Genomic DNA, 12,335 nt, shown 5'->3' on the forward strand with positions numbered 1-12,335 from the left:
TAGGAGTATACGACTGAGCAGAACCAGAACCAGATATCAAATTGGGGCCTGAGAAGGGAGTTAACACTCGTGTACCTCCCCTGTGTGGCCCTCTTCCCTTTCTCATGGATCTGCCTCTCCCACCTTGCCATCTCTGTTTCGACAGCGTATCTCTATACTGATGTGTACCCCCTAATGTCCTCTCCGTCCTCTCTGTATCGGAGGTATCGATATCAGATGACGAGGCCTCAGACTGTCTTTCTTTCTGGTAGTTGAACACCTGATTATCACTAAAGTCCCTCAAATCCCTCTGGAACTGAAGATGCTTTCGTTCTTTTAATAGAGCCTGATATCTCTCAACAGAGGTTTGCAATAGCCCCTCCCTTCTATTAAAGTCGGGATCCCCTTTAAACTTCAGGACTCTTTCAATCAATTTATTCAAATCCCCAGTAACCCTCTCAAGTAACTTTTTTTCTTCTGCCAACAGAATTTGCATAAATCTAAGGGATGACTCGATGGATTCCTTCATCCACACACTCATAAACTCAGGTGAGGAAATTCTAGGGGAAGGATTGATGTTTATCCTCAAGCCTCTTGGAATTATCCGATTTTTTATATAATTCTCAAGTGTCCTGAGTTCCCACCAGGATTTCAGAAATTCTTTGTAACCTCCATATAACTCATTGAATAGATTCTTGAGAGCCAAAGGGCCAGTATTGCTCTCAGATGACCCTGCTATGCTAAATGCCTGATTCGCATCTTCCATCCACAGATCTAAATTAATAGGACCTGCAAGGAAACCAGCCATCCCAGATTCGAATATTCACAATCTGAAAATTATAATCCTTAAGGGTTCTCAAATCAAACTCATATATAAATCCCTAAAACAATACTTTATTGTTTAAAAACCACAGATGTGGTACACACCAGAAAAATGTGACAGTAATTGAAAAATGATGAAAAATAGGTGTTCAAAAATTAACCCACACTAGGGTAACCCCTACGAGTCCCTATTGGTTACCTATGCTGTACCCTGCCTGGCTGCGGAGGTTGGCACCCTAAGGGGGGGACGTTGTGGCGCCCCCGCTCACGATGGCTATCCCTGGGGGCCCTGACAAACCCTACAGCCACTAGTGGTCCTTTCTACCCAATATAAGGGAACCCCTCGTTCTAGACAGAGATCAGACCTGCTCTATAGAGGACCCTGTGTCCCAAGAAAAGAGGTTAAAAACAAAATAGAACACACATGGCATGGAGTGGCATATTGAAGTCCCACAAAAAGATACAGACAAACTTCAAGGCAGCCCAGTGGGGTATCTCAGTTCAGATCATGCCTAATTCTTATATACAAAATAAGTAGAGGCATCTGTTACTTAGTTGAAAGCCATAGCTCAAAAATCGATGTAGAAATAGCTGAAAGATGCCATCAATAGTCTCCCACTAATGAAAATATATGGGAAACGCAGAGCTGCAACAGCAATATTCGAATCTGGGATGGCTGGTTTCCTTGCAGGTCCTATTAATTTAGATCTGTGGATGGAAGATGCGAATCAGGCATTTAGCATAGCAGGGTCATCTGAGAGCAATACTGGCCCTTTGGCTCTCAAGAATCTATTCAATGAGTTATATGGAGGTTACAAAGAATTTCTGAAATCCTGGTGGGAACTCAGGACACTTGAGAATTATATAAAAAATCGGATAATTCCAAGAGGCTTGAGGATAAACATCAATCCTTCCCCTAGAATTTCCTCACCTGAGTTTATGAGTGTGTGGATGAAGGAATCCATCGAGTCATCCCTTAGATTTATGCAAATTCTGTTGGCAGAAGGAAAAAAGTTACTTGAGAGGGTTACTGGGGATTTGAATAAATTGATTGAAAGAGTCCTGAAGTTTAAAGGGGATCCCGACTTTAATAGAAGGGAGGGGCTATTGCAAACCTCTGTTGAGAGATATCAGGCTCTATTAAAAGAACGAAAGCATCTTCAGTTCCAGAGGGATTTGAGGGACTTTAGTGATAATCAGGTGTTCAACTACCAGAAAGAAAGACAGTCTGAGGCCTCGTCATCTGATATCGATACCTCCGATACAGAGAGGACGGAGAGGACATTAGGGGGTACACATCAGTATAGAGATACGCTGTCGAAACAGAGATGGCAAGGTGGGAGAGGCAGATCCATGAGAAAGGGAAGAGGGCCACACAGGGGAGGTACACGAGTGTTAACTCCCTTCTCAGGCCCCAATTTGATATCTGGTTCTGGTTCTGCTCAGTCGTATACTCCTACTGTCTCCTCTGCCTCTTTTTTGGAACAGGGTGCGAGAACGGGTTACCAATTAAGAACTCGGTTCAACCAATAAAAGGTCAGATTGTGAACCTGTCCTCGCACGTTCTTACTACGGATGAGCTGAGTGTCCTCTCTAGAGGCCTAAACTTTGTGCCAGTGAATAGGTTCAACTGCTTCGAATGGGTTAAAGATTTGAATTTGTTTTGTAGAAAACTCAAGTGGAAAAAGTTTTTCAGACACAATAGTCGAGAGGCCTGTAAACAACAGGGCCTCAATGAGGAGGATATTGAAGGATATGAGGCGCTCATTGGACTTTTGAATGAAAATGATAGAGTTCCCACTGCTGGGAAGGGCCCCTTTACTACCTTGAGAAATAAAAGTGAAAGGATGCCGCCTGCAGGTGATATGGGAAATATCGATATATTTGCCAGCTTGGTGGAGAGGGACCTGAAGAAATTAGTAGGACCGGAGTGGGAAAATAAGGATAATTTGTTGGCCAGTGAGCGATTAGCACTTGAGGCTTTAAAGAAAAATGATCAAATAGTGGTTAAACCCTCCGATAAAGGGGGTAATATGGTAATTCTGAACCACATTGAATATCGTGAAATGTGCTATGCTATACTGCAGGACAATTCAACATATGAGGTGCTAAAAGAGAACCCCATGGCCTCTTATAGAGAGGAACTGCGGCTGATCCTTAATGGGGCCTTAGCAGAGGGTGTGGTCTCTAAGACTGAATTTGACTTTATTCTTCCTAAGTTCCCTTTGATGGCCACGTTTTATGCATTACCAAAGATACATAAGGGCCTGAATCCCCTGAAGGGGAGGCCGATTGTATCAGGTGTGGATTCGTTGACACAGAATAGTGGCCTGTATATTGACCAGATATTACGTCCCTTTGTGGTTTGTTTGCCGTCATATTTGAGGGATACTTCAGACTTACTGCTAAAATTGGAGGGCGTTCATCTGGAAGGGAATGCTTGGTTGGCCTCCATTGACATAGAAGCACTCTACAGTAACATACCACATGATGTAGGCATTAAAGGCGTGGGACATTTTCTTGGTCAGAGGTCCATAGCGTGTAGAGGGCACAATAGTTTTCTGATCTCCCTTTTGCAGTTTATATTGACCCATAATGCATTCTGCTTTGATGGCAAATTCTACCACCAGCTCAGGGGCACCGCGATGGGGTGCCCTTGTGCCCCTTCGTATGCAAATTTGTTTCTGGGCTGGTGGGAGGAGACTATCGTTTTTGGAGGAGAGGAGAAGTGGTGGCACTGCTTGATTGCCCTGTGGTATAGGTTCATAGATGATGTCTTCATGGTATGGACAGGGGATAAAGATCAATTTGAAGAATTTGTGAGAGAGTTGAATCAAAATAGTGTTAACTTGAGATTTACCTCAGAAATTCAGAAAACGGAAATACCGTTCCTGGACATTAAAATCCAGAAAGATAGGATGGGAGGCATCTCTACTAGTATATTTCGGAAACCTACGAGTACGAACAGCTTACTACATTGGCAGAGCCACCATCCAGTCCCTCTTAAGAGAGGTATTCCGAAGGGACAATTCCTACGGTTGAGGAGGAATTGCTCCAGGAATGACCTGTTCCAGAGGCAAGCTGGGGATATGTTCTGTCGGTTTAAGAACAAGGGATATCCGCAACATGTTCTAGACACTGCATATGATTTTGCAAGAAAAGCAGATAGGGCTAAATTGCTGCAGAAACGTGAGATTAAAGACTCGACAGAATTAATAAGAGTAATTGGGACATTTGACGTTAACCATCAGGAGGTCAGAAAGGTCCTATCTAAGCATTGGGATGTTCTCAGGTTGGATCCAGATTTGAAGAATATAATTGGCGAGCGTCCCAACATAACCTTTAGAAAGGGTAGATCTATTAGGGACATGTTGGTCCACAGCCAATATAGGAGACCATTGGCTGGTGGTACCTGGTTGGATAGGCGACCATGTGGTTTTTTTTTAAATGTGGGGACTGCAGTTTTTGTAATTATATGAGACCGGGGAAGTCCTTCTGCAGTGCGAGCACTGGTAGGATATTTTTTCATCGTGGCTTCTCAAACTGCAAAACCACAGGGGTCATCTATATGGCTACATGCTCATGCCCTAAAAATTATATAGGAAAGACCAGGAGAGAATTCAGAAGAAGAGTAGGAGAACATCTTGGAGACATCAGACATAAAAGAGAAACCCCGCTCGCAAAGCACATGTGGATGTATCATAATGGTGATCTTGGTGACATAAAATTCTGTGCTGTAGAGGTAGTCCATGTAAACCCAAGAGGAGGAAATGTGGATAAGGTGATGCTTAGGAGGGAGTGTGAATGGATATTCAGGATGGAGTCACTCGAACCGAGAGGGCTGAATGAGCAATTGTCATATGCCTGTTTCTTATGAGCCACAATTGAATTATATGTTCCTTTTCTAGAGGATACCAGCCTCCTTGATTTTGTTCTATTGGTTCCCTGTTGTAGTGGAATCTCCGTGTATTGGCGTGGAATATTGTATATATAGAAAGTCCCTCTTTACTGCCGCAGACATATATCCCTATAGGATTCAGGAGCATTTTTGAATCTGAACCCTTGCTGCCTCTTTATATTACTTTGACGGGGCAGTTACATATTATTTAATTGTGGATCATCTTTAGATTGCATGGACTATCTGAAGATAGATATCTGTATATTTTTGCCTCACAGTGATTATTTTGGGAGATTAGATACTTGGAACTTGATGGGGTAGTTGTATATTGACGCCTGTTCATATTAAAAGGTATATACATCATATGCTGTTTACATATATTGAGATGGGTAGCTATAGACGCCTGTTCACACTGCTGTGGGCGATGATGCGGTTTTGTATACATATATATATATCAAGCAGAACGCTAATTATCATGATCAATATAACACATTAAATGAGATCGTCAGACATGAGCTCTTAAATGTAGCGATGTGGGTATATACGCCTGGTCTGTGGAACGTTTGCTGCACATATGGGGTTAAAGTGCAGAGATGACAATATGCCTTGGACGCAGTGATCGGTGATTGCTGAGAGACTCTCCGTCTAAAGATATGGGATTGGTGAGTCAGCAGTGACGCTGCATGCAGGCTAGGTACAGAAACCAATCTGAGCCAGGATGACAGGGGAGCTATGGGGAACCCTGTGTGTGAGGACACGTGATTGGTTGGTATGACGGTGCATCAGAGATCTGGTAACCGATTGGGGCAGCAGAAAATGGGTGGTGTTGCAAGAGGCAATGGGATTGGAGTGGGCGGAGCTTAGGCTCTGCGCGGCAGATTATAAGAGTGGAGAACTGTGGAATATCGGTAAGCTATTTGCACCTATATTGGACACGAAATATCGTAGCATCGGGCCTCCTGATGAGCCCTGGAAGGCGAAACGCGTTGAGGCATTCATAAATTGATGGCAGGTGGCGAAAAACGCAGATAAGTACCGCTGTTGCAGCTCTGCGTTTCCCATATATTTTCATTAGTGGGAGACTATTGATGGCATCTTTCAGCTATTTCTACATCGATTTTTGAGCTATGGCTTTCAACTAAGTAACAGATGCCTCTACTTATTTTGTATATAAGAATTAGGCATGATCTGAACTGAGATACCCCACTGGGCTGCCTTGAAGTTTGTCTGTATCTTTTTGTGGGACTTCAATATGCCACTCCATGCCATGTGTGTTCTATTTTGTTTTTAACCTCTTTTCTTGGGACACAGGGTCCTCTATAGAGCAGGTCTGATCTCTGTCTAGAACGAGGGGTTCCCTTATATTGGGTAGAAAGGACCACTAGTGGCTGTAGGGTTTGTCAGGGCCCCCAGGGATAGCCATCGTGAGCGGGGGCGCCACAACGTCCCCCCCTTAGGGTGCCAACCTCCGCAGCCAGGCAGGGTACAGCATAGGTAACCAATAGGGACTCGTAGGGGTTACCCTAGTGTGGGTTAATTTTTGAACACCTATTTTTCATCATTTTTCAATTACTGTCACATTTTTCTGGTGTGTACCACATCTGTGGTTTTTAAACAATAAAGTATTGTTTTAGGGATTTATATATGAGTTTGATTTGAGAACCCTTAAGGATTATAATTTTCAGATTGTGAACACACAGGTAAAACACACCTGCTTTAAGGTAGGAAGCTTATTCTTGAGAAGATGAAAACAAGGTACTGCTGAGAGTTGAACTCAGGATCTCCTGTTTACAAGACAGGCGCTTTAACCAACTAAGCCACAGCACCACATGTTCCGTAGGTGAATATTTATTATTCTGCTTTTTCTGAAAACTGCTATGAAAATTTGTAGCATCTAATGTGTAATTCCACTGGTTTTAATTTGTAATGCTTGAGCCCATCCTATATTCTCTAAAGAAAGTTATTTCATCTGATTCCTTTTAGAGCATTTCAAAAGCAAAATTTTTTTTTTTTACTCAAATTCCACTGGTTTTAATTTGTAATGCTTAAAGCCATCCTATATTCTCTAAAGAAACTTATTTCATCTAATTCCTTTTAGAGCATTTCAAAAGCAGAAAGTTTTTTTCTCTCAATTACACTTTATTAGTGCTTTGGGAAAGACATGTTTGATGTCAAACAAAAGTGAAAGTCCTCTTTTTCGGCTAACAGCCCCAAACTGACATGAAGAAAGGAAAGCACTGCTGACATTTGAAATCAAGATTTTCTGTTTACTAAACAGGCTCTTTGACCAACTTGTCTACATCACAAAAAGATGTGATATATTGGAAAGACTGCTTAGAGAGTCAGGTGCGGAAAGTGGAGGCATTTCAAAATAAAATCCATTGGTTAAGTTGTCAAGCTTGAAGCAATCTTACTTCCTTTTCAGCATTTAGATGAGATTCTTAATCTCACAATTGCACTATCAGTATCGCTGGAACAATGGCAAATTTGAGTTTGCACACAGGTAAAACACACCTGCTTTAAGATAGGAAGCTTATTCTTGAGAAGATGAAAACAAGGTACTGCTGAGAGTTGAACTCAGGATCTCCTGTTTACAAGACAGGCGCTTTAACCAACTAAGCCACAGCACCACATGTTCCATAGGTGAATATTTATTATTCTGCTTTTTCTGAAAACTGCTATGAAAATTTGTAGCATCTAATGTGTAATTCCACTGGTTTTAATTTGTAATGCTTGAGCCCATCCTATATTCTCTAAAGAAAGTTATTTCATCTGATTCCTTTTAGAGCATTTCAAAAGCAAAATTTTTTTTTTTTACTCAAATTCCACTGGTTTTAATTTGTAATGCTTGAAGCCATCCTATATTCTCTAAAGAAACTTATTTCATCTAATTCCTTTTAGAGCATTTCAAAAGCAGAAAGTTTTTTTCTCTCAATTACACTTTATTAGTGCTTTGGGAAAGACATGTTTGATGTCAAACAAAAGTGAAAGTCCTCTTTTTCGGCTAACAGCCCCAAACTGACATGAAGAAAGGAAAGCACTGCTGACATTTGAAATCAAGATTTTCTGTTTACTAAACAGGCTCTTTGACCAACTTGTCTACATCACAAAAAGATGTGATATATTGGAAAGACTGCTTAGAGAGTCAGGTGCGGAAAGTGGAGGCATTTCAAAATAAAATCCATTGGTTAAGTTGTCAAGCTTGAAGCAATCTTACTTCCTTTTCGGCATTTATATGAGATTCTTAATCTCACAATTGCACTATCAGTATCGCTGGAACAATGGCAAATTTGAGTTTGCACACAGGTAAAACACACCTGCTTTAAGGTAGGAAGCTTATTCTTGAGAAGATGAAAACAAGGTACTGCTGCGAGTTGAACTCAGAATCTCCTGTTTACAAGACAGGCGCGTTAACCAACTAAGCCACAGCACCACATGTTCCGTAGGTGAATATTTATTATTCTGCTTTTTCTGAAAACTGCTATGAAAATTTGTAGCATCTAATGTGTAATTCCACTGGTTTTAATTTGTAATGCTTGAGCCCATCCTATATTCTCTAAAGAAAGTTATTTCATCTGATTCCTTTTAGAGCATTTCAAAAGCAAAATTTTTTTTTTTTACTCAAATTCCACTGGTTTTAATTTGTAATGCTTGAAGCCATCCTATATTCTCTAAAGAAACTTATTTCATCTAATTCCTTTTAGAGCATTTCAAAAGCAGAAAGTTTTTTTCTCTCAATTACACTTTATTAGTGCTTTGGGAAAGACATGTTTGATGTCAAACAAAAGTGAAAGTCCTCTTTTTCGGCTAACAGCCCCAAACTGACATGAAGAAAGGAAAGCACTGCTGACATTTGAAATCAAGATTTTCTGTTTACTAAACAGGCTCTTTGACCAACTTGTCTACATCACAAAAAGATGTGATATATTGGAAAGACTGCTTAGAGAGTCAGGTGCGGAAAGTGGAGGCATTTCAAAATAAAATCCATTGGTTAAGTTGTCAAGCTTGAAGCAATCTTACTTCCTTTTCAGCATTTAGATGAGATTCTTAATCTCACAATTGCACTATCAGTAGGGCTGGAACAATGGCAAATTTGAGTTTGCACACAGGTAAAACACACCTGCTTTAAGATAGGAATCTTATTCTTGAGAAGATGAAAACAAGGTACTGCTGAGAGTTGAACTCAGGATCTCCTGTTTACAAGACAGGCGCTTTAACCAACTAAGCCACAGAACCACATGTTCCGTAGGTGAATATTTATTATTCTGCTTTTTCTGAAAACTGCTTTGAAAATTTGTAGCATCTAATGTGTAATTCCACTGGTTTTAATTTGTAATGCTTGAGCCCATCCTATATTCTCTAAAGAAAGTTATTTCATCTGATTCCTTTTAGAGCATTTCAAAAGCAAAATTTTTTTTTTTACTCAAATTCCACTGGTTTTAATTTGTAATGCTTGAAGCCATCCTATATTCTCTAAAGAAACTTATTTTATCTAATTCCTTTTAGAGCATTTCAAAAGCAGAAAGTTTTTTTCTCTCAATTACACTTTATCAGTGCTTTGGGAAAGACATGTTTGATGTCAAACAAAAGTGAAAGTCCTCTTTTTCGGCTAACAGCCCCAAACTGACATGAAGAAAGGAAAGCACTGCTGACATTTGAAATCAAGATTTTCTGTTTACTAAACAGGCTCTTTGACCAACTTGTCTACATCACAAAAAGATGTGATATATTGGAAAGACTGCTTAGAGAGTCAGGTGCGGAAAGTGGAGGCATTTCAAAATAAAATCCATTGGTTAAGTTGTCAAGCTTGAAGCAATCTTACTTCCTTTTCAGCATTTAGATGAGATTCTTAATCTCACAATTGCACTATCAGTATGGCTGGAACAATGGCAAATTTGAGTTTGCACACAGGTAAAACACACCTGCTTTAAGATAGGAAGCTTATTCTTGAGAAGATGAAAACAAGGTACTGCTGCGAGTTGAACTCAGGATCTCCTGGTTACAAGACAGGCGCTTTAACCAACTAAGCCACAGCACCACATGTTCCGTAGGTGAATATTTATTATTCTGCTTTTTCTGAAAACTGCTATGAAAATTTGTAGCATCTAATGTGTAATTCCACTGGTTTTAATTTGTAATGCTTGAGCCCATCCTATATTCTCTAAAGAAAGTTATTTCATCTGATTCCTTTTAGAGCATTTCAAAAGCAAAATTTTTTTTTTTTACTCAAATTCCACTGGTTTTAATTTGTAATGCTTGAAGCCATCCTATATTCTCTAAAGAAACTTATTTCATCTAATTCCTTTTAGAGCATTTCAAAAGCAGAAAGTTTTTTTCTCTCAATTACACTTTATTAGTGCTTTGGGAAAGACATGTTTGATGTCAAACAAAAGTGAAAGTCCTCTTTTTCGGCTAACAGCCCCAAACTGACATGAAGAAAGGAAAGCACTGCTGACATTTGAAATCAAGATTTTCTGTTTACTAAACAGGCTCTTTGACCAACTTGTCTACATCACAAAAAGATGTGATATATTGGAAAGACTGCTTAGAGAGTCAGGTGCGGAAAGTGGAGGAATTTCAAAATAAAATCCATTGGTTAAGTTGTCAAGCTTGAAGCAATCTTACTTCCTTTTCAGGATTTAGATGAGATTCTTAATCTCACAATTGCACTATCAGTATCGCTGGAACAATGGCAAATTTGAGTTTGCACACAGGTAAAACACACCTGCTTTAAGATAGGAAGCTTATTCTTGAGAAGATGAAAACAAGGTACTGCTGAGAGTTGAACTCAGGATCTCCTGTTTACAAGACAGGCGCTTTAACCAACTAAGCCACAGCACCACATGTTCCGTAGGTGAATATTTATTATTCTGCTTTTTCTGAAAACTGCTATGAAAATTTGTAGCATCTAATGTGTAATTCCACTGGTTTTAATTTGTAATGCTTGAGCCCATCCTATATTCTCTAAAGAAAGTTATTTCATCTGATTCCTTTTAGAGCATTTCAAAAGCAAAATTTTTTTTTTTTACTCAAATTCCACTGGTTTTAATTTGTAATGCTTGAAGCCATCCTATATTCTCTAAAGAAACTTATTTCATCTAATTCCTTTTAGAGCATTTCAAAAGCAGAAAGTTTTTTTCTCTCAATTACACTTTATTAGTGCTTTGGGAAAGACATGTTTGATGTCAAACAAAAGTGAAAGTCCTCTTTTTCGGCTAACAGCCCCAAACTGACATGAAGAAAGGAAAGCACTGCTGACATTTGAAATCAAGATTTTCTGTTTACTAAACAGGCTCTTTGACCAACTTGTCTACATCACAAAAAGATGTGATATATTGGAAAGACTGCTTAGAGAGTCAGGTGCGGAAAGTGGAGGCATTTCAAAATAAAATCCATTGGTTAAGTTGTCAAGCTTGAAGCAATCTTACTTCCTTTTCAGCATTTAGATGAGATTCTTAATCTCACAATTGCACTATGAGTAGGGCTGGAACAATGGCAAATTTGAGTTTGCACACAGGTAAAACACACCTGCTTTAAGATAGGAAGCTTATTCTTGAGAAGACGAAAACAAGGTACTGCTGAGAGTTGAACGCAGGATCTCCTGTTTACAAGGCAGGCGCTTTAACCAACTAAGCCACAGCACCACATGCTCCGTAAGTGAATATTTATTATTCTGCTTTTTCCAAAAACTGCTATGAAAATTTGTAGCATCTAATGTGTAATTCCACTGGTTTTAATTTGTAATACTTGAGCCCATCCTATATTCTCTAAAGAAAGTTATTTCATCTGATTCCTTTTAGAGCATTTCTAAAGCAAAATTTTTTTTTTTACTCAAATTCCACTGGTTTTAATTTGTAATGCTTGAAGCCATCCTATATTCTCTAAAGAAACTTATTTCATCTAATTCCTTTTAGAGCATTTCAAAAGCAGAAAGTTTTTTTTCTCTCAATTACACTTTATTAGTGCTTTGGGAAAGACATGTTTGATGTCAAACAAAAGTGAAAGTCCTCTTTTTCGGCTAACAGCCCCAAACTGACATGAAGAAAGGAAAGCACTGCTGACATTTGAAATCAAGATTTTCTGTTTACTAAACAGGCTCTTTGACCAACTTGTCTACATCACAAAAAGATGTGATATATTGGAAAGACTGCTTAGAGAGTCAGGTGCGGAAAGTGGAGGCATTTCAAAATAAAATCCATTGGTTAAGTTGTCAAGCTTGAAGCAATCTTACTTCCTTTTCAGCATTTAGATGAGATTCTTAATCTCACAATTGCACTATCAGTAGGGCTGGAACAATGGCAAATTTGAGTTTGCACACAGGTAAAACACACCTGCTTTAAGATAGGAAGCTTATTCTTGAGAAGATGAAAACAAGGTACTGCTGAGAGTTGAACTCAGGATCTCCTGTTTACAAGACAGGGACTTTAACCAACTAAGCCACAGCACCACATGTTCCGTAGATGAATATTTATTATTCTGCTTTTTCTGAAAACTGCTATGAAAATTTGTAGCATCTAATGTGTAATTCCACTGGTTTTAATTTGTAATGCTTGAGCCCATTCTATATTCTCTAAAGAAAGTTATTTCATCTGATTCCTTTTAGAGCATTTCAAAAGCAAAATTTTTTTTTTACTCA

The 12,335-nt window shown here is 39.3% G+C and overlaps 3 non-coding genes across 3 annotated transcripts; all 3 read right to left on the minus strand.

Annotated features, from left to right (window-relative positions):
• Nucleotides 1-6,452: 6,452 nt before the first annotated feature.
• On the minus strand, nt 6,453-6,526 carry TRNAT-UGU (transfer RNA threonine (anticodon UGU)). Its single transcript has one exon. It is a non-coding gene; the product is annotated as a tRNA-Thr (tRNA).
• A 729-nt stretch (nt 6,527-7,255) lies between these two features.
• TRNAT-UGU (transfer RNA threonine (anticodon UGU)) lies at nt 7,256-7,329 on the minus strand. Its single transcript has one exon. It is a non-coding gene; the product is annotated as a tRNA-Thr (tRNA).
• A 3,137-nt stretch (nt 7,330-10,466) lies between these two features.
• TRNAT-UGU (transfer RNA threonine (anticodon UGU)) lies at nt 10,467-10,540 on the minus strand. Its single transcript has one exon. It is a non-coding gene; the product is annotated as a tRNA-Thr (tRNA).
• Nucleotides 10,541-12,335: the final 1,795 nt, after the last annotated feature.

Source organism: Dendrobates tinctorius, unplaced genomic scaffold, assembly GCF_039654945.1.
Source record: "Dendrobates tinctorius isolate UK_male_01 unplaced genomic scaffold, ASM3965494v1 ptg000254l, whole genome shotgun sequence".
Lineage (NCBI taxonomy): Eukaryota > Metazoa > Chordata > Amphibia > Anura > Dendrobatidae > Dendrobates > Dendrobates tinctorius.